The sequence below is a fragment of the Cavia porcellus genome, unplaced genomic scaffold, assembly GCF_034190915.1.
Source record: "Cavia porcellus strain 051 isolate PalLab524CR breed Dunkin Hartley unplaced genomic scaffold, mCavPor4.1 scaffold_1, whole genome shotgun sequence".
Taxonomy (NCBI): Eukaryota; Metazoa; Chordata; class Mammalia; order Rodentia; family Caviidae; genus Cavia; species Cavia porcellus.
The window spans coordinates 150,564,134-150,586,202 of record NW_026947484.1 but is presented as its reverse complement, the minus strand read 5'-3'; the positions used below and the strand labels follow the sequence as shown (position 1 = coordinate 150,586,202).

At 38.8% G+C, this 22,069-nt stretch overlaps 1 protein-coding gene and 1 long non-coding RNA gene across 3 annotated transcripts in view; one reads left to right on the top strand and one right to left on the bottom strand.

Annotated features, from left to right (window-relative positions):
- LOC134477973 (uncharacterized) overlaps positions 1–20,700 on the bottom strand; it is a 56,922-nt gene extending 36,222 nt beyond the window's left edge. Inside the window, exon 1 of one of the 2 annotated variants that reach the window (XR_010050309.1) lies at positions 20,393–20,700. This is a non-coding gene — a long non-coding RNA (uncharacterized LOC134477973). Of the gene's footprint in view, positions 1–14,683; positions 14,974–20,392 lie in introns of those variants that run through there. The other variant, XR_010050310.1, reaches the window with a different exon arrangement.
- The window catches only part of Adgrl2 (adhesion G protein-coupled receptor L2), a 612,767-nt gene continuing 605,094 nt past the window's right edge, over positions 14,397–22,069 (top strand). The window contains exon 1 of the mRNA XM_063257703.1: positions 14,397–14,702. The gene's annotated coding sequence lies outside the window, so the exon portion shown is untranslated. The remainder of the gene's footprint in view (positions 14,703–22,069) is intronic.

Sequence of the window (22,069 nt, the reverse complement as noted above, 5' to 3'; positions counted from 1 at the left end):
TGAGCTATGTATGGCGAGTTCTCTCTCCGTGACTGGGAAACCAGTATGAACCAAACAAAGAGTGGCGGAAAAGCAAGCACAATAATAACATTAGACATTTTCTGCTCTTCATTTTGAAACTCACATCACTATCAACATTCTTGGTTAATGCTGTTACTCTTCCTGTACTCTGGATGAAAAAATCTAAAATTTGAAGAGAGCAGTGTAAAGAGACAGCCGTATCATAGGGAGGTAGGGTAAAGGAAGACCTGACCCGCCCCTCTGCTGAACTCTTCCTGAGCAATCAGCTATAGAGTTGAGAGGCTAAGAGGAAAGTTGGGGAGAAGGGAGAAAAGCAGTTAGAAAAAAAGATGACCCCACCCTGCAGGCCAGAGAGGGGCTTTCCCTCCTTCTCACTTCTGAGCTGTGGTTTCTGTAGGTCTAAATGTTCACTGAGTTTTGTGTTCAGAGACTCAGAAACTCACCATGTCTCCATGACAGTACATAGGAACAATCATAACAGACATATTAAGATAATTAAGCAAAGGCAATATTTTTCTCCATTCCTTCTGACATTCCTTTCCATGTTTTTTAATTCACATTGACTTCAGAAATTTGACCTTAATAGCATGGTTTTCTAAATACCTACTCATTGCAAGTAAATGTGAGATTTTTTTAAAACATTTTCTTCTTTTTCTGTTTCAAAGAACACCCAAGAATAAATTAGATAAGGTTTACCATCACTAATAATGACAGCAATATCTAAGAATACTTTTATTTCTTCCCTTTGGAATCACTTTCATTTCTGATATTTTGAATGTTTATCAAATAAATAAGCCACTTATGCCTTCAAGCTATTATAATACTTCAATCTCATAAAGAAAAAAAAAACCCCTGCATTCAAGGACAGCAGAGCTGGTTCCCCACACTTTAATGACAAGTTGAACTCTGATTGTAAGGATGAGGCATTAAGAAATTTGTACCAAACCCTCTCCTCCCAAGGCCTAGAAAGATGAAAAATATCTGAGAGACTTTCCTGCAAGTTTCTTAGGATTGCTGCTCTCTTATATAAAAGAGCTATTGCAGAGAAGATAAAAGTTTGTATCGTTTTACTGCTTACCTGATTTGTACATTTTGGAATCCTACTTGTTATTTTCCCATGCTTTGTTTTAGTGTGAGAATTAAATCCATTGCTAAATTGGCAAATTCAAATTTCTATTTGTCCAAATTTCCCATCTCTGAGAAGCTTCCGGTCTCCAATGGGAGCCCCATCTCTAGTGCTGTGGCTTTGTCTAGATGGGGCTTCTATACTGCTTGGATATCCATCAGCCTTTGGTTTGTTACACATTCCTGAAGCAGCCAGTATGTACAATCAATTCTTTTCAAGAGAGTAGATTACAGCTATGGTTGGAGATAGTTAACTGTTTCAGCAATTCTAGATTACTGGAACAGCAATTTAAAATGGATAATGAGTCACAGAAATTGTTATTTCGTGTTTTCAATTACTTTCATAATGCTTCTTCATCATGCCCCTTAAAATTGTTTCTTTGTTTTTAAAGGGGGAGGGTGGGAAGAAAAGGTTATTTATTACAAAAATATAAAGATTTCCTTTTTTCTCTTTGATATTGTTCACAAATTCTCTCATTATAGACAAATTGTCGAAAAGATTTGTAGATAATCTTGTCTCAATTGCCTTAAATGCAATTTACTGTATTTTTCTCTTACATTAATGCCTTCACTATAATGGAATTTCAAATATATTAACAGATATTTCCATTGATCTTTCTTCATGTTAAATAACTATTAAAACTATACATTGCATTCTTGTAAATACAATACATAAGCATCATTTAAACGTATATACATTTATATTTTACATGATTCTACTCATTTCTGTAATGTATTTTTAAGAAGTAATGGATTCATGTTGCATTTCTTTTGAATTACAGAGCTTTTGCTATGCCAGATTTAAAAAAAAAAAAAAACAGGCTATCTCTTTAATACAAACATAATGTATGAATTATACATGGTAAATGCAACATTCTCTTTTTCCTTAGATTTTTGTCCAGGTTTGCAAAGGCTGAGATCACTGGATGCTAGAACCTCTACACAGGATGCGTCTAAAAGTTGTAGAACCAAAAAAAAAAAAAAAAAAAAAAAAAAAAAGTTGTGAAACTGAGATGTAAAATGGAATTAAGTTATTTATAGAAAAAAAGATTTTTCAAAGGTATTTGCAGATGAAACCAAATGCAGAAACTTCTTGATACTACTACAATTAAAATTGCCTGATGCATGTCACCTAGAAGTTCAGAACAGGGACAGGAAGTGTAATAGAAAAAGCTTGACTTGGCAAAGCAGAAAGACTGATAGTGACTTTGATCGGAGGTGGCTGAGAAGACCTTAAGAGCTGGCAGGACTTAAATGTAATTCAGTGTAAGAAGGACTTGAGGAAAATCAAAGGAGAAACTAAAACTAAACCACTGTATGCAAGGCTCCTGGGGAAGTTTAGATGTTCCCTCGGAGCTAAATAATAGTCCAGCAGGAGCCATCCAGACAGAGAATTGCTAAAGAATCTATGAAACTTCTCTGTTAAAAACAAAAGGTTAGTATCTAGGCATCCACTAGCAGAGAGCATCTCTTCTAGGTTACAGTGGCACCTGAAAAGGGAGGAAGAGAAGGCCAGGTCAGAGAAGCTGAGAAGACACCTGGGCTGGGAGAGAGTGAGCCAGTAACGGGCCAGCAGGTCCTCCCCAACCTGGGGTTTCCTCAGCGGAGCGAGGCTCAGATTGACGGTTCAGAACAATGTGTAAATTAGAGTAGGAAATAAAAGGAGATTTTATCTGGAAGAAGGTTATGTTATTTGAAGTCAGTAACCTAAAATATAAGAAAACATGCCCAAGAATTCATATTGAGTGAGAGAATGATAGCTCAAAGAGCACATTTAAAAGGGAGCCAAAGGAGAACAAGATTGTCCGTCAGTACACACCTTCTAAGCAAGAATAGACAAATTTCTCTGGTAAAACACGCACACGCACACACACACACGCACACACACACACGCACACACACAAACACGCACACACACACACACACACACAAAGGAATAACTGTAATGAAGTAACACTGTATATCTGCTTCAAATGCTTTCATAACTATTAAAAGTGTGGCTGTAATAACCCATAAAGAAAAGACAGAACAAAGCAGTGGGGAGACAGAGTGCTATCAGAGGCCGCAGCTGTAACCCTGCGCCCCATGCCAAAACTGATAAAATGCACGTTCAGTTTGGAGGAAGACTGTTGCAAGTGAGGGATGACACCACAACAAAACCCTGGAATGAGAAAAAGATGATTATAGTCAAGGACCAGTGAGAAGGCCAAGGGGCCGGAATGACTGGAAACAGAAGAGATGATTCCGTAGGCTCAGAGAAGCAGCAGGTCAAGGGGGAAGGCATGAAGGACTCTGCGTTCTACTCCGAGAGAACAGGAGGCACTGAGGCCTTCGACACAGAACTGCATGATCTGATGGACATTGCTAAGCGCTCAAGGTCGCATCTGGCTTGTTGGTTACTGTGAACATTTCTCAGACAGGAAGGGCATGTACACTGTCCAGTTTGCCACGGTTCACTGTGTTTGCTCCATTGTCTACACAAGGCTCATTTTACCCACTTTGCTCTACTGGCCCCTGACAGCTCTTAAATTGTGACCTTTATTCTAAACATAATTTCTGCCTTTAGAGAGGGTTTTAACAGGAATCAAATTCAGGACCTCATGCTTGCCAGGCAGGTGCTACACCACTGAGTTAATCCCTGGTCCCATAATTACTGCCTTTTACACAGAATAGGAAAACTCTCTTGAAACTTAAGTTCAAGCTGATACCTTTCATGATTCTATTTTTTTTTTCTTTTGATGCACCTAGTCTTTGTAGGATATTGCTCTATTCAAATTCTAAATCATAAGGAAGTTTTAAGCTAAGACTTCTGGGACTTGCTCTACCTTTAGAAATAGTTTAGACCCAAGAAACTATACGTTCCAGAGGTCTTGAGTTTAGCACCAGTTAAAACCTACATTGGTTCTGGAGAACATTTTATTTTCTCTTGAAGAAGGGTCAGGAAGTACAGGAATAGGGCTCTTGCCTGGGCAAGGGCGTCTCTAGGGAAAAAGGGGTCCAGGCACAATACATCGTCAAATGTATGCCCTGACTCCAGAACATACTATTACAGAAATAGTCAGTTGAAAATTCACTTCCAAGGCAGACTTGAAGAGGGAAAGAAATCTCCAAGGAGCAGCCTAAATATGTTTAGAAATGGAAAGAAAATAGTACCGATTTGTTCTGGCAATGGCACATCTGAGGGCCAGTTTAAGAAGGGGACAAAGGACCACAGGTTTCCCTTTCTTACAATATGCCCTTCCATCAGCTGCCTCCTTGAGTTCAAGCATGGCGCTGTAGCGAGAACTGTCACTTATCAAACATGGGATGCACTAGACACCCCGATTTAACACTGCAGGGAGGATCATGTGTGCCACATTCCGACATCTGGTTTGCACTCTGAACCTTCCCAGCTGCTCCCAGCAGACCTCCAGAATTCTGCTCCTAGAGACTGTAAAGTTCCTCCAAACAAGTTTAATTCTTATTTCTTCTGCTTAGTATGCATTACCAGTTAGATTTTAAGTATGTACTATGAATGTATAAAGCACTCTGGTTCCTGAATATTAGACTTCGGGTATCATGAGATTAATAAGAACTCTTCTAGTCTTGATGAGTGCATGTTCTGGTAAAGAAGGTAGAACTATAAATACATAAATGTGATGTAATCTATTAGGTGTTATTACTGTGGTAGAAATAATGTGTGAATCCACAGAAGATACTATCTTACAGAAAGGAGAGACTCATATTCAGATTCAAGCATTTCACTTTTTGTTTATTGCTTTACATTTTAATTCATATTAGGATCCAGGAAAAAAATAACTTCATATGTCACTAATCCTAGAAGGCACAGGCAAGATAATAGCTGGGCTTCAATGGCATCTTAAAGACCCCAAATTGCATACTATAGCAAAGGAAATCCACCGAGGGCATTTAAGCAGATGAGGTACTCATCATAATTACATCTCCTCATTTATATCACTAGACTGAGCTTCTTCCGTGAGCACTTAATTTAGCTATCCCACAGCCTTTGTTCTTTATGTCTCCTCTTGGAGGTCTCAAGGCTCTTGCAAACATAATGTGTCCAAGATATTTCCTTCTTATCTAGCTTTTCCATCTCTAAAAGTGTCTTAATCACCTACCTACCACAAAAACCAGAAATGTCAAAGTCATTCTAGAGACTTCCTTTTTTCTCTCATCTTTCAGCAAGTCTTTTATTTTGTTTAAATTTTTCTGCTTCCGGTTTGTATTTCAAATCTGATCTGTCCTTTGCAGCTCCGTTCCCTTGCTCCTGCCCCAGTCCCAGCCACCCTCCTGCAGCATCTTTAGGGCAGCAATGATGTCCTCCAACTGTGCTCTTCCCAAGCCAACCGCAGCAGCAGTGGAGCTGTCACCAAAGTGGATACCGAAGTCACCCCTGCCTCATCCTGAAGCGATACACAATCCTCTAAGGCCTTCATACTAAAAAGAAAAGACAGAATCTTCATCATGGCTTTGCGTCCAAAGACGCTTTCCCATTACACCTCCTGCCACTCTTGTCCTCATTCTCTTAATTTCCAGCCCTGACACTGTTTTTGCCCCTGAATGTGCCAAACGTTTGCCCATAGCAAGACATTACATGTAGTGCTGCTCCTTCCTGCCATGCTCTTTTCTATGCACTTCTTACAATGACATTTCTTCTCGTTTCCACTTAAATCTTCAGTCTTCCTATGCTCTCTCTGTGACACTGTCTGGTTTCCTGTTTGTTTCTATCATAGAGAAAGAGCATTGCAGTTTCTAAGGGGAAGATGATAATGGGTGACAGACAGACAGGAGGACCAAAAGCTTTTAACATTTAACATGTTAAACATTCGTTTAACATTTTACCTCCCATGGATCCTTTCGCTATAACCTGCACATGTGTTTTCTCCACTGCATTTTCAATGCTGAAGAGCTCCTCCTTACGCTTTTGTCAAATAAATGAAATATATACTTTTCTTCTTTTTTTTTAACTAATTTACTTTGAAATTATGTAACTACTTTGCATGTATTTCCATTTTATTCTACTTAAGTGCCAAAAAAGTCCCTGTGTTGACCACTTTCTATCAGGTGCTGTAGGTAACACTTTACTCACCCTGCTCTCACTGCAAAGCACTAAGAAAAAACTATCAAAGGATATTTTTAAATGTGCTGGTGAGTTTTTAATTCCCATTGACCACTAAATTTCTTATGTTCCCATATATGAGAAATTTCCAGACTCGGTGAAATTTCCATCTATATACATACACACATTTATTATCTTTTGTCACCAAAATAAAGAACTTATGTGTCTGCATCTATATAGCTTGTGTCTTGAAAAAACAAAACATACGATAATTTCATGTAATCTTTGTTTAATACATAGTGTAGGTAACTTTTCATTGCAAGTATACATAAACATTTTTCCTATGTTATTTCACCCCCAGCTTCTAGCCAAAACAGTTTAGAGAAAGAAAAAAAAAAATAAGGTTGTTCTTGCAATCATTGCAGAATTTCCAACCTTAGTCAAAGAAGAACGTCCCAAGAATCTTTTCAGAAATCCTGTTTGGGCACTATTCCCAGCCTAATTTTGCAGCCCAAGATGTTTGGGCAGTCCTGGTATGCTGGGGATAAGCAGTCGAGGATTTTTATCTGAATCAAACCCAAACTCTTACCCTAATTAAAATACCACAACATTGTTAACTCCTTGACTATGTTAGACATCGGTTTAGTTGAACAAATTCCACTTCTGGAATATAGCCTCTCATTTATGTTCCTGCTGATCACTTATGTTTTCATTTCAGCTTTCCTCTTGCTTTTCAAAGGATAGAAGTATTGTCTCATTTTTATGTTGCTATGCAGACATTTTTGAAGTTGCATAAAGAAAGCAAAATTGCTAAAGCCAAATAACACAGATGTGGTGACAGGAGCATCCAAAGTTTTCTGTTTGATTCATTTTCCCTCTGATGACTAAGAGTGGTGCAAAAAAAAAATGCCATATGATGCTTTTTTTATATGTTCTTACACATTTTAGAGAAAAGAAGAATATGTATCCACACAGGCAAACACATATAAGTAAATATACACATTTTAATTGGTATATGCATGTGGTGTTGGCATTTGAGTTCATAGCCCCTTCTCGGAATCACAAATCATGAGACTAGTGCAAATCCTGTGTGGGTTTCTACTAGCAAGCACACATATATAACGAATGCTTCGAACTACCAATTTGTAAGAATATGCCATAAGTCCTTTGAAATCCCATCAAAGAACATCAGCAAAGGACACGTGTTCTCTGTCCCTCATGCCAAGCCTGCTTTACGTGGATCTTCACTTTTGATCCTGTTGCTTTCAAACCTTGTCAAAAAAACTCCTAAATTTCAACTTGCATCACCTGTTGCTAGAGCGCCTGCTAGCTCCTCATTACTATTTCCGTCAGAGTTCTGGAGCCTATTATGAAATTGAATATAAAGTGACAAGTGAAAACCAAGGGGCTGCAAAGTACAAATTGCATATGATCTTCTTGCCATAACTGAATAGTGTCATTGTCCTGTAAAATTAGAGCGTCTTTCCTTTTCTACTTCAAAGAATTAGCAATACAGATTTTATGCAGTAGCTAATGGGAATTCCCAGAGAGACTTGGGAATGGTTCCTAGAAGAAATAGAGGAAGTAGAGACATTCCAGATTCCCTATATAAATACTTTCTTTACACTACAAACCTATCATTTATTAAATTGAACAATCATTTACTAGGTATCTGTCCTAAAGGCTGGATAAAAACCAGTGAAAAACAAGTTTTAAAAACAACCTGTCATAAAGTTCTCATTGAAGACAGGAAGACATTTAATAAGGAAACAAGTAAGAAGAATATACATGAAGTCAGAAATGGTGTTTTAGAAAGAGTAATGTAAACAGGGCTAGCAGGGAATAGACAGTTCTGGGTGACAAATGCAATTTTCATAGAAGACCAGGAAATTTTCACTGCATGAAAGACGGTTTGGAAAAATCCTGAGACCATCACGTGTGATTGAGATGAAGAAGAAGAGCAAACTAAAGGAGCAAATAGTAAATACAAAAGCCCTGAAAGGAGCGTGCCTTGTGCTGGAGGAAATTGCAAAGACCAAAGAGGAAAGTTCCATACGATGACCTGAGAAGTTACATTTTACTACGACTGAGAAAAGAAGTCTTTGGAAGCTATATTAATTTCCTAGGGCTTTCACAACAAATTGGTATAAAGCAAGCACTTTACAACAATGCAAATTAATTCTCTCACAATTCTAGAAGACAATGTCCAAAATCAAGATATTAGCAGGAGTGTGCTTCTGCCGTAGGCATTGAGGGGAAACCTGTCCTTGCCTCCTCCTGCTTACTGTGACTCCAGGACACCACGGCCTCATATTACACCACTCTGGTCTCTGCCTTTACATTCTGGAGTTTCTCCAGTGTCACTGTGTCTTTCCTTCTTTTTCTAACAAGCAAGCTGGTCATTGGACTCACAGTCCATTCAAACAATACCTAGGATGATCTCATTTTGAGATCCTTAATTACATCTTCAAAGCTCCTTTGTTTTTTAAATTAAAGGTGAATTCTCAGAGTTTAGGGTTTAGGATATGGACCTTCCTTCCAGGGAGCTGATGCTCAGCCCCCTAGAGTTCAAATGGAGGAGTGGCCAGGTCAGATCTGAGTTCTAGCTGGCTCACTCTAGTTCCTCTTGAGAAAATGAAGCTTTAGGAAAGCAGGATGCACAGTTAGAATCACAGGGACCTGAGAATGCAAATATTTCAGGTGAATATGTGCTCTGTGCCTGAACAACAGTAGTGGAGGTGGAGAGATATAGCCAGATTCTAATACTGACATTTACAAATTTTTGATAATGTACAAATAGTATATGCATACAAGCCTATGTTTACACCATATAGATACACAGACATATTTTCCACTATGGTCCGGAGTTTAGGCAAATATCTTCTACGCATAATTCACTTTGGTTGGCAAATATCTTCTATGTATAATTCACTTTGGATCTCTTTAGGAATGCCTTGTGGAAATCTATGTTTTTTCAGGGAATTCTCTCCTTCTTTAGTGATAATCAGAGTAGAATTCAAGCACTCACTAATGAAAATGTACTTCTATTGTGAAACTAACATTTTTCTGGAAAACTTGTAATGTTTTGGAAACAGACCACAGTAGCTTGTTATTATCCCTTTTGCAGTGGAAATGTGTAAGAGTCTTGGTGATGGAGATAAGAATTGAATTTAAAATCCCAGTGCCCAAACATTTTCACTAATGACTTCATTCCTAAAACTCCATCCATTTTTCTTTGCTTTTCTGTATACCACAAAGAATTCGCACAACCTAGCAGCAAGCTCCTTTTAGACTCTCACACCTTTCAAATCCTCCTTACTGTGAACTTTCAGCGCTGGACCTGAACGTCTTCCAGAGCCTTATTGATCTAAATGCATCAGCGTGTTGTTTGTGCTGCTTGTCTGTCTGTTGCAGTTAGTCTAATAAGTCTATTGGACTATTCAATTCTGTGTTGGGTGATGCGCTTATGTTTTGCAGTCAGTGTACCAGAGCTGTGAAAACAAAAGAGTAATCAGAGAAGCCATGCAGGGAGAACAACTCCTGTAGAACTTTTAGCTCTTCAAAGGATATTATTCCCAGAAGAAGAACATCTAGGAATTAAAGAGGTGAGGCGCCATCTATGAGTCTTATGGCTGTGGGAGATCATGAGCCCTGTTCTTTTTCAATGAAAGAGAGGACTAAGAAAGGAAGAGTTTCTTTGTTTCACGTAAAAACTGCAGGCTTTTAGGAACTTGTGTCTGCTGTGAAGGAGACACTGAGGGGAGGTAAAGTCAAAAGAGTCACAGAGATTTCCCTGGAGACCAAGTCTGTGAAAGGAAAAGATGGAAGACTTAAGAATTCGGACAGTTTAAACTGTAGACCACCAGTCAGAGCTCACAATCTCGACCAAAGGGAACTCAAAACAAACTTTGTGCCTTAGGGGAGTCCTGCTCCTCCTAGCAGAAAAGGATGGAGATGCCGCCAGCTAGAGTCTATGAGCCAAATGCACTTTTTTCTGCAAAACTGCAGTTTTTCTTGAAGAGAAAGCCAAAATGTGAATTTCTGTGGTTGAAGTGGAATGACAAGTAATTTTAAAATATTGGAGGAAGAGTTCAATCTTGAATGAAACCACTCTCTGCACCTCCGTTGAGGCATTCTAGCAGAAGGTCGGTGGAGATTACTATAATCCAAAGACCATGTGAAAGGACCTTAAGGGATTCAGTAATTCTGTTAATGAACATAATTTTTAATCATTGGTGGTTTGGGTGCCCTTTGTGGAGGTTTTACTTGTCATTGTGTTTATGAGAAACTGACAGTTATTAATTGTTTTTAAGCTTAAATCTGTCCTTATTAGAATTCAAATATACTTCCCACTACTGGGTCAAATATCTCTGTAATCATTTATCTTGTAGTGAGTTTTACTGTAAGCATAACAGTTGCAAGAAGCAATTTGTCATTCCTAGGTTAAGTTTAGAAGCTTCAATATTTTCTGGGTAAATATGTCAAAATAACTAAGATTCAAGCAACAGAAGAGAGTGGGAAGTTTATAATACAGCATTTTATAATAGAGTTGGGTGGTTTGCTATCTAGTTTAACTCTATTTCATTATTGTTTTTATAAATATGATTTTCCAATTATTAACCATCATTAGTATTAATGGCGTTAATGCTGGTAATCCGTCTCACTGAGGATTTCAAAGTGCTGTATTTTTTCAATGCTAAATGAGTTCCTGGGCTCCAGCAGTGATTTCCACTCTGATTTGCTGCACCCCAAGTCTCTAAACACGATTAACTTTAATTTATATACATCGCTTTTGGTTAGAGAATTGTTTTCCAAAACAATTTTGAAATCTTAGAACTTCCTAATCTAACAGGTATTAGAACCCCCTTTCCTCGCCAGGAACACCACTCCTGGCCATTTAGACATGGATGTACATGCGTGTTCCCTGTCCCAGGGGGTCCTGTTGAATTCACGCACAAGGTGAGCAGCATGGAGGAAGGATGGAGGAGCAAAGCAGAATCCCTGGAGGTGCAAAGCGTCTGGCACACATATGTCCCAGGTCTCATTCCTATCACTACTGCTCTGTTGGTTCACAGCACTGCCAGCGCAGCTTCCCCCAATGTTTTGCTCATCCTCTCTTCTAAGCTCGGGGCACAGGTGACTGAGTGCCCCAGTGCCTGGTGACCTCCACTGCCGCTCTCCCTGTATATCTCCTCTCAGACTGGAATGTGTCACAGTCTTCTTTTCCGTCATCCCTGACCTGTCCAAACAGCTCTGCTCTGTCTGCAAAAGGTACATCGAGCACTGTCTCATCTGCAAAAGCCTTTTTATTTACCCCAACTGTGCTTTAACTTCTTTTTCTTTGGACAGTCTTCTGATTCTAGAATCAGTCTGTTTCCAAACCTAAAATATAAAGATGAACAGCATTTATTTTCACATAGGTGGCCTAGGTTCTTGCTAACAAAAATCCTCACTACACTTTTGTGGAATGAATCAACAAACTCTTGATCCTCATTGCATGCACTAAGGGGCCAGAACCTCCACTGACCCTCTCTGAGGGCCAGCAGCAGGGTCACCTCATGGTCCCAGGCACAAGTACACATGAGCACAAGTAGTACACTCTCTTGTTTGGGACTTCCTCCCCATCCAGTGTCCCATACACCATGTGAACTCCTCTGCCTGAACTGAAGGCTGACTTTTCCTTGGCATGCTTATCTCCAGCAAGTTACTAGAAAATTAACTCTGGTAGAAGTTACTACGAACTCATGCACTGCTCTGAGTGTAACTTGTTAATGTGTTAATTCTGCCAGTAGGATGTGCATTGAAAGAGAGAATGGGAAGCCAGTGAAACATAGAAAGGAGACCTAATGGTGGCATTTCAGGGACTCGGAGATGACAGATGGGGAGATATTTCTGGACCAGGGAACTTCTGGGTGCCCTTAACGTTGTACCACACAAGGCATTTCCTATTCCTGTGCAGAAGGATGGATCTGCTGCTACCGTACTCCTCTCCTGAGAACACTCTTGCTATTTCTGTCTTTTGTAAGAAGGTAGAGGCACCGGTCCCTCTGGTTGTCAGGAGCCAGGAAGGCGTCCTCCTTAGACAATTGCCAGAAAAGGCTAAAAACAGATGCAGAAATTGTCTTTTTAATCATCTAATGAACAGCATAATAACACTTCAGAGAGATACACTCCCATTCAACAGAAACAGATTTAATCTAGTTACAATGTAAGTGTTTACCTTGGTGCGATGCTAAGCCCTCACCTTTATTCTCTATACCAACCATGAAATAAAGGTCATTTTATTATCCCCTGGTTATAAACAAATTAAGCAACTTGCCTAAGGTCACAGAGCAGATAAATATCTAAGTCAGCATTGGTGGTCAGAAAGTTAATCCTAAACTCAAATCCTCACCTTTTCCAAAGCACTCCTGGTATGAGAAGTAATGCCTTGCAGGTCAGTAAACAATCTGGCCCTACTGGAATGGTTATCACCACCCTAGCTATGATAAGGTATCTTATATTTTATTTCTTTTTTATTTAATGAGGGTACAATTTCTGAATCCAAATTTTGCATGAAAATACAAGAGAGAAACTACAAAATATTTGCCATATTTTTCAATACCTTTTGGGCAGAAAGTGTGTGGAACATCTGAAACATGTAAAGCACACATTCAAGCTATTTGGGGGTATATTTTAAAGGATATTATATGGTTCCTTACTTGAAAGCGTTTGCAATCTGAAAAATAATATTAAGACCTCAATACATTACAAGTCTGACCTGTGTACAAGCTGTGTCTGAATTGATATGTTAAAAAAAAAAAGCTGAGAATTCCCCATCCACTCTAGAGAAATCAGTCTGTGCCCTACACATAAACTAACTGCTGTCTTCGGCCTTTTATTTTTCAGTAATTGTTTCCTAAACACTTCCATCGTCATTGTGTTTGCCTGCCTCAGAAATTCCAGATCTTCACTAAATCTTATGGAAATAAAGCATTTTCCTTGAGATTTCTTTTAAAGCATCATTCTGTCCATCACGCTGGGGTTCCTGGGAGAGCAGTGTGTTTAAATTCTTTAACTTTCCTGATGGTATATGATCTTCAACCTCAGTGGAAATCTAACTGTATTTTTTGCTACTTGCTTCAAATTTTACTTGCATGTGTGCTGAGAGCTTCAATGCCATGTGTTGAAACATATTTAACCAGGGCCATTTGGTTCACACCAAGTCAATGCTGACTTCAGTGCTAGGATCAATTCAATCAACCAGCTGGCTTGACTGAATTTTCCTTTGAATTGACCTAAGTATCCGGCTGTTGGATGTCTGCAGATACCGCTACCCAAAAAGAAGGCAGGTGTCTTGTTATCTCACTAAAAATGGTCATTCTAGTCTTCTGAGGTCACCTGTGGGTTTCTTGAGTGGCTGTTGGGAAAGTTTCAACCATACCCCCTTCTCCCTTTTCTTATTTTTCAAATGAGAATACTAATATGTAACAGCCAAGTAATACAAAACTCTAAAGATATTAAATGCAGAAGTAAAGAGTAATTGTATGCTTAAAGATGTTTCTGCATTGTTAAAAAGGAAAAAAAAAGAATTTCTTTTATTTTGAAATGCCAGCAAGAGGCAATATGAAAAAAAGAGAAATTTAAAGATTCCTATAAAAATAATCTTATTTTTAGTAGTATAGTTTAGTCCTTTCAGATAATTAATCATTAATCAAATATTCAAGTAAGATCTTCTATTTACACTGTAGTACATCTCACTAACTCTTTAAAAGTTAACAGGGATGAATTTGCCTTCAAAATAAATATTCAACTTAACAAATTAACTGTGTTCTTTCACTAACATCAATGCCATTCGAGTCAAAACACTGATCACATACAAAACTCAGTTTTATCCACATCCATTTACCTGGTCTAGTAATAATAGATTTTGGGGATATATTGTCTAATATCCTAATGACAAGATGGAAAGAATCCTGACATGTTCATAAAATTCGGATCCCATGGAGCATCGGCTGATCTGCGTCTCTTTTTCCCTGTGATTAGCCAGTTCTTAACGACAACATTTCTTATCTTACAACTGTGACATGAAGAGGGAGCTGTAGCTCTTCTGAGACACAGTTCTGCAAGAACCAGTTTATCCACGCTCTCGTATCTCGCGTCTGTTTCTCTTTCTCTCTCTCTCTCCCTCTCTCTCTCTTGCGCTGTCCCTCATTCATTCACTCTTCCATCTTTTTGCCATTGTGCCAGCTCAATGTAAATGTATCTGCTCTGTGTCTTTTGAAGAGGAGATAATCCATGCAAATCAGGAGCAGTGCCTTTCAGTGCTTGGTTCACAGAGGACTCAGCTTGAGGAGGTCACTCGTTCACTGCCGCTCCTCCCATTATATTTTTCCCCTTATTGCAGAACTGCTGTATGTATACAGTGACTGAAAGGACTCAATTTACTGCAACTGCTGTCTGGCTTTACTTACAACTTTTTGTTATAAAGGAACTTACCTCCATCTGTCTTTTCAAGGTAGGAAGTCTGATTCTTCTAAAGACGTGTGTAATGCCTCCACTGTCTGCTCATTATCAAATGTCACTTGAATGCTTTATATTGTTGCTGGCATTAGAAACAAATGCTGGGATTCCAGGTGCCTCACGCTTTTGTTACTTAACCATATAGGTGCAATTGTTTAAGTGCCGGGAATTATAATGTTTATTTTCCCTGTAGCCAGCTTCAGTTTTACAATGCCAGGAAGATTATAGACCATCTACTCTCTAATCTAGAATACCATTCTCCGTCAAGTTTGCCCTCTTAAAAAAATAATAACCTCTCTGTTGTATGCTTTAACTTATCATGTATCCTGGCCAATAATAGCCAAGCGTAAAATTCAACTGCGTTAAGATCTTTTCTTCTCTCTCTCTCTTTCTTTTTTTTTTTAACCTGGAACCTTCTTGCCGCATTTTCTGTGAAAAAGAACTAACTGTTGAAATGTTTCTAACAACAGCAAGGAAAGGATAGATTTTAGTTCATTTTGCTGCAAAGCAAAAGCTGAAGGCCTTATTGCTAACGGGCCTGTCAAATAGATTTATTATTCACAATTCATAAATTGTTACTAGGCTCTGCAGAATTATTACAATTAGCTAGGATTCAGTTACTGTCATTATGTGTATTGTTTGAAAATTGAAATTGTATTATAAAAAGTTTAATGGAACAAAGCTTAAACAAAACCATTTTATTTGTGTAGTACTGCCTGAGAATATTATTTAAGAATGATTTCAATTGCCAAATGGTTAAGTTCGGATTAAAAATGCATGCAAGAGGCTAACAAGTTTGACAATGTATATGTTGATTTATTGGAAGCAGTCCCTGGGCTTACATTTTTCATCTGTGTTATTTTGTAATTACCTGTAGTAATATTTGAATCATTTCAATTTTAAAACATACTAAAATGTCACGAAATTACAGACTCAATAATCTTTTTGATTAGTACAAATATAATTAGAACATTCCAGTTACAATTTAAATTTCAATAAATGTCGTGTGCCTTTGAAAGTGCTCTTTACTAATATCGTTTTGCATGTATTACCTTATTTTTCTAAAATTCTGACATGCAGCTATGACAAGATTATTTAAGCTCTTGTCTAAGACAGAATTGAACATAAACAGTAAACAAAGTTGACAGTCCTGAAAAGAAGAAATAATGATCCCCTGCTCTCCTGAATAGTTCTGATGGCATAAATCTCCCATTTCATCTTCAAGGTAGATACTTGTAGTTAGTGGAGTTTGAGGGGGAAAATTTATTATCCACATAAAATATCTCTGTGGCAGAAATGTGCAGTTCTTTTTTCCTTTTGATTCTGAGTCTTCTATTGGGAGGGAAAAAAATGCACTGTGATTTTTGAGTACAGCACAAGGCATGAAGCCCCTGTCATTGTTAAGATAAAGAAGACATCTATACAAGTATTACTGTGCAGAGGGCGATCTTTCTGTCTCTGGCATTTGTTAGGTTACCGTACATAAAATTTAACAGATAAATATGTTCTGCTCTGTGGCATTTTAGTGATCCTATTGGTATGCAGGCTACTCTGCTAAGATAGCAACAGGGAAAAAAAAAGATATATGTTTTATAGCAGTGGGTAATAAAAGCCCTTCACAGTGAACGACGAAGAATTTGACTTATTTCTTATGCAGTAATTAGAATTTCTTTAAAACTCTTTGAAATACTACTGAGTTGTAAAGTAAATGGAGGAGCCCCAGGAAGAACTAATTGAATTTATCTATTTAAGCCATGTAGTTGTCCATGAATATCTCCTCAGCTACCGTCACTGAAGTATCCTATTCAGACTTCAGCTTCATAGGGAGAGAAAGGATTCTCCACTGATGATGAAGGGTGATTCTTTTCTATTCAAAATGAGTTGGAGTAGAGCACTGTAACCAGGAGAAAGCTTAACAGACGGAAAGGTGTGTGGGATTGCCTGGCTGGGTGAACTTGAGACTAGTATGAAACTGAAGGATGCCCTTTCAGAACAAAGGGATGCCATGCAATACTCTGTCAACAGGCACGCTGGGCACAGACAAAGCAAGTGGCCAGGAAGATCTTTTGGGGACAGAGAAAATGTGGACTACCAGGTATTCTATTGGCAATCAAATTACCACGATTTGGTGGGCTTGTAGACCCTTCCCCCTGGAACCTCAACATCATTTCATTGAGTTATTTCCAAAGCACACATTTTATAGCTGCACACATTGGTTTGCAAACCTCAGAAAACTCTAAGACCTAACTTGTGGGCCTGTAGTTAGGTTTTACTATGCATCCTAAATAAAATGGTCCTGGCCTTCAATTCCCATGGGTTTCTTTTGCTTCATGTGTAAACTTGCAGTTCCTCTAGTAACTCATTCAAGCAACTGTTCAGGATAAGTTACATTTACTCCATTTTACTGTGCCCTGCAGCAGAATCTGTAGAACTGGTAAACCTTGTTATTCCCACCTGGCTCTTTTCTGCTGGTTTTACTGAGTACAGTTAAAAAGATAAATTATCATCTTAAAAGGATGCTATGGCGGTTGTTAATAAGTTGTCTGTAACTTCAAGACTATTCAGTGAGCAGGGCCACAGGGGCTTGCTACCTTGCTAGAGAGAAAATGATGCGCTTCATGGCAGACATACAATGCCCATCTCATGTAGAGACTTTCAAAATTTCTCAGAAAGGGTTCTATCATACTGTGAGTGTTTTCTAAACCTTGGAAGGTCCTGTTGTGCATGGGTGACACTGATGTGACATTGAAACCTCATCAGATACTTCCTGTTTTTTTCTGTATTAATTTGACTCTGCACAAGAGCACTATGGGATCAATGGGACCATCATCTACGTGTCTTAGATAGGGACACTGAGGTACAAAAAAGTTAATTAACTCAGCTATAGTAACACAGTTGTATCAGAACTGGGATTTGAGCCCAGGTAGTTGGTTACTGGCTTTGAAACACCATGCAATAATGCCTTCCCAGATAATTAGCTCAATGACTACGTATAGTAAGGACATTTCCCTCAGTCCTGCAATGGCAAATTATTTCATTTACCCAATTATTACCTTGATTTAGATACCTGATTTTGACTTTCATAGCTTTTCATCTCAAATTGCATTAACATGAGAGTACAGGTTTTTTTTAAAGTTTTTCATTTAAGGCATGCCAGGAACGGTTACTCTTATAAAACATTTGTCTTTTACCTCAAGGAGTTAAGAACTAAATCTGCTCTATAATTGACTGACTTGTCTACTGACAGCCTTTGAAACACTACCACTCCCCAATTTTTTTTCTAAGGAACAAGATTGACATCTCTTTATACGTTTGGAATTCTTCAGTGGTGTAAAGTGCTTGGTAATGATGAAAATTAACCTGAGGCTTTATCTAACTACTTTTCCAAGCAACTCTATTGAAAGTTCTGATAACAATTAAAAATTTTGCTGCAAACACATCACATCAGAAAAAATATGTATTCTTCTGTCTTGTCCCACCTTTCTTCAACCCTTCTTGGGGGGGTGAAAGGTGACCCCTTCCTTACCTTTCTTGGAACTGGGAACATCTGTATGAAAATTTTTCCAGATGAAACCTACTAGCATGTTAGAAAAGTAAATAATGAACATAAAGTAGCCATGGGGCTTTAAATGGTATAACCAAAACACTGAACATAATCATCTATTCATATCCCGGGGGTTGTTACCTCCTTCAGCAGCAGTAAGGAAAAACAGCTCCTTACAGGGACACGTTGGTGGCCTTAGCTCTTTCTGTTTATTTGGGGTGGCGTGGAACGTCTCCCACTGTTTTTCCTCCCAGTATGAGAAGATGAACTGTTATACAAGTAACCCATGGGAATCGGATTTAAAGATTGTGTTTGTTTGACCTGTGGATATCAGATAGTCAATGTAAACAAACATCTGAACGGCATCAACACATAATCAAGTGGCAGAAATGGGGAGAACATGGGTCAGTGGCAATTCCGCAAGCTGTACATTTCTCAAGGAACGAAGAGAAAACAATTTTGATGCCATTCTGTGATACCAGCATTCTTTTTAGATCTTATTCGAAGTATCAAGCAGATGGGCTGCCCTATATATCCAAAACCGCTATCTGCTGGCAGGCAGAAAGCCCAAGAACATATCCTTAGAGTTATTTTAATACATCAGTTTTGCCAGGATTAGCTAAATTAGATGTTGACCACTGGGACAGGAAAGGTTGGGACTGGATTTAAATTGAACTTGCCCTACCATCATTGTTTAGTGAGTTCCTTAATCTGCGGGACACTGCTTCTAGATTTTATTTACCACTCCTCCACGGAGAGCATTGCCTTAACAGGAGACAGAGTGGCTGGCAGGACAAATGATGGTAGAGAGGAGCTGTGTGATGAAGGAAGCATTCAAAAGGGTTAAAACTGACCAAATACCACTGGACAAATGTGCCTCTCATTGCTAAATTCTGCAACGCATAATTGAATCACCTACCTAATAAAAAGGTGTCAATTTCTTCAATTTAAAAAGTCAGCTCTGAAGGTTTTTCTCACTGAGGATGCTTCGTAAAACTGTTCAAATGACCTAATTCTCAAGTGTAGTCACAGTCAGGTCAAAGTGACAATTCCCAATACACCGAAGCTCAGAACTTCATTAGCTAATGAAATGTACAGTATGGAAAGAAAAGTCAAAATGTATAATAATCTTTAAAGCAGAACTTTAAAGTCTCTTTGGTTGCTATGGTTGTTGTTATAGTTATAATTCATGTATACTTTATCAGTCTTCTGAAAATCATATGTCTTTCCACAATCCAGATCTCCTTGCATGATCACAGTGATAGTAGTTTATACTGCACAAGTCAATCTCTAATTGTATTATTTTCTGTTGTTTTAGGGTTATACCTTGAATCCCAAGTGGCTTGTAAATTGCTTAAGGATAAAAATCATATTTAATCTGTCTCCTAAGCAGATTTGGTTTCTGAGCTAAATGACAGCTGCTATCTGACTAATATTTGAATGACTAATTGATTTGCAAATGCGGTTAGATTAGTTTATATAATTTTAAAATTTTGCTTCAGTAGCAATAAGAGAAATAGTCAATGGTTCAACCTGCTTCTTGAGATCTAGCTGTGCTCCAGCACTTGACCTTATGCTCTGAAATAATGTGAAGGTTTACATGTACTCAACTAGGAAAAAATAGCAAAAGGAAAAGAAATCACACCAGTGCGTAAAATGATCTATATGACAGCTTCTCATTTTGCAAGTTAAAGAGAGAAGCAATGCTGAGCAAATGAAGCAAAAAGATCAGAAGAAAACGGGAAACGAATAAAACAAAATGTAGAAATACAGAAGAAAGTAGAAAGAGGAGAAGGAGCAAGAACTTTAGAAAGAGCAAAGGAGGGTTTTTATTGTCAAGAATTCAGACTCGACCTTTATTAACCACAGTTTATAGCTTTTTAACTTTTATCACGAAATCTCCATATACTTTAAATAGAATAGAAATAGTAACTCATCATAAAGAGCAATTATTCTTAGCCTTATTAAAGCTCTAACTCCCTGGCATTGAATGCGATGAGTTGGTGTCCTTAAATAGAAATAAAAACAAAGAGGATGTAAGCTGGCTTTGAAAGCAACCTTGGCATAGTCACTCCTATAAGAAACCCGTCAAGAGAAGGTAAAATCAGTTTCTAAGAGAAATATGGCAAATCCGGTCTTACCAGGCCCATCTCCCAAGCAGCGGGGCGATGGAGGACCGTCCACGGGGCAGCGCCAGGGGTCCAAGGATGGGCAGCCCGTGTGCTCCTGGGGGAAGCTGACATGAAAAGAATAAAATGCAGCCTCAGGAAGCAGCCAGGAAGAGCAAGCCAGGACACACAGTTAGGGTCCACATAGCTGGGCTGGGCAGAGCTTTCTGTTCCTTTCTGGAAGCTGCAGCCCAGGGGACACAAAAAGCCCCAGCATCCCTGAAAGATTCAGGGCAGGTAAAGGAAGTAACTGCCGATTTCCCCACCCACTGTGGTACTCTAACCTCCTGCTACTGGCATTCTGTTTTCTTGGTCTCAGTCATTTCAGTTTTTGGCCTTTAGCTACGGAGGTGTTAAGGACTATTTGTGAAATCCTTGTGATTAGTCGGTGAAAAGCCATTACATACTGGCCATTGGGATTTTATTGGATTCAGAGAGTGGCACAACAGCCTGCAGGTGACTGGATGCTTATTTCTAATTAATGTAAGGGATACCTGACCGTGGTTTAAAGTCCCACATCCTTGACAGGAGTCATGGAGGAGAGGAGGGAGGGGCACAGGAGTCTAAACTCTGTGAACTGAGATAGGAAGCCTAAGGAAACACAGAGGATGCTGGCTTCAGACACAGACCTGAATTGGATTCGTACTATCGGGAATATTATTTCATCTCCTTGAGCCTTAGCTTCCTTCTCTGTAAAATGGAAATTAAAAACACACACTTCTCGGTTTTACAGTAAAGAAATGAACTATCTACTCTCTGCCCAAACCAGTGCTGAGCCCCAAGAAGACACTCCACAGTACCCTTCTATCCTTATACTGGTTTCTGCCCGAAATTAACTTTATGTCACCTTCAACCCCTCTCATTGGCATACAAATTTAGATGTTTCAGGCTTCATTTTATTTGTACCTAAGATCTTTATGGAGTGATCCTAACCTCCTACTAACACAGAATCCAAGGATAGTAACACTTAAAATTCTTAGGTCTTCTCGTTCTTCTCCTAAGCAGTGAGACAGCTGACAGCCATGAATAACATATCCTTAAAGTGCTTCCTTTTCTGGGGGTCACATTTATAATTTTCATTAAAATTAATATTTCCACCTAACTCTGCTTCCTAAGTCTTGATTTAATATCCCGAAGGCATCAACTCTGAGACTGACCAGCATGTGTTAATGTCTATGTCTCTTAAAATAGCAAACCAGTCCCTGCTCCCAGGCACGAGGGGATAGGCACCATCTCTTCGGCTTGCTTGGTTTCCTTCTGAGAGTTACATATGTGCTGACCGTGATGTGTTTCTAGGACATAAAGTCAAAAAACAGACTGACAACTCTTGAAAAAGTTGACAGCCAATGAGGCACATGTGACATTCAACCTAAGAAGACTCTTCGACTCCAGCTTCCTGCACATGTACATGTGTGTGCATGAGTGTGTGCACATGTGTGTTCTTGTGTGTGTGTGAGGAGCACAGAATATGTCAGAAGAAAGGTTTTATCAAGACATGGGAAAACCAGGAGGACATTTCGCAGCACGATAGCATGTTTCTGACTTCTCTGAAGCTGTGTAAATGAATTCCTTAAACACAGACTACCATTGATTTCTCCCGATGTTCACAGATCTCCTGGTCAGTGCTTCACGTACGTGTTCTCCCAAAGC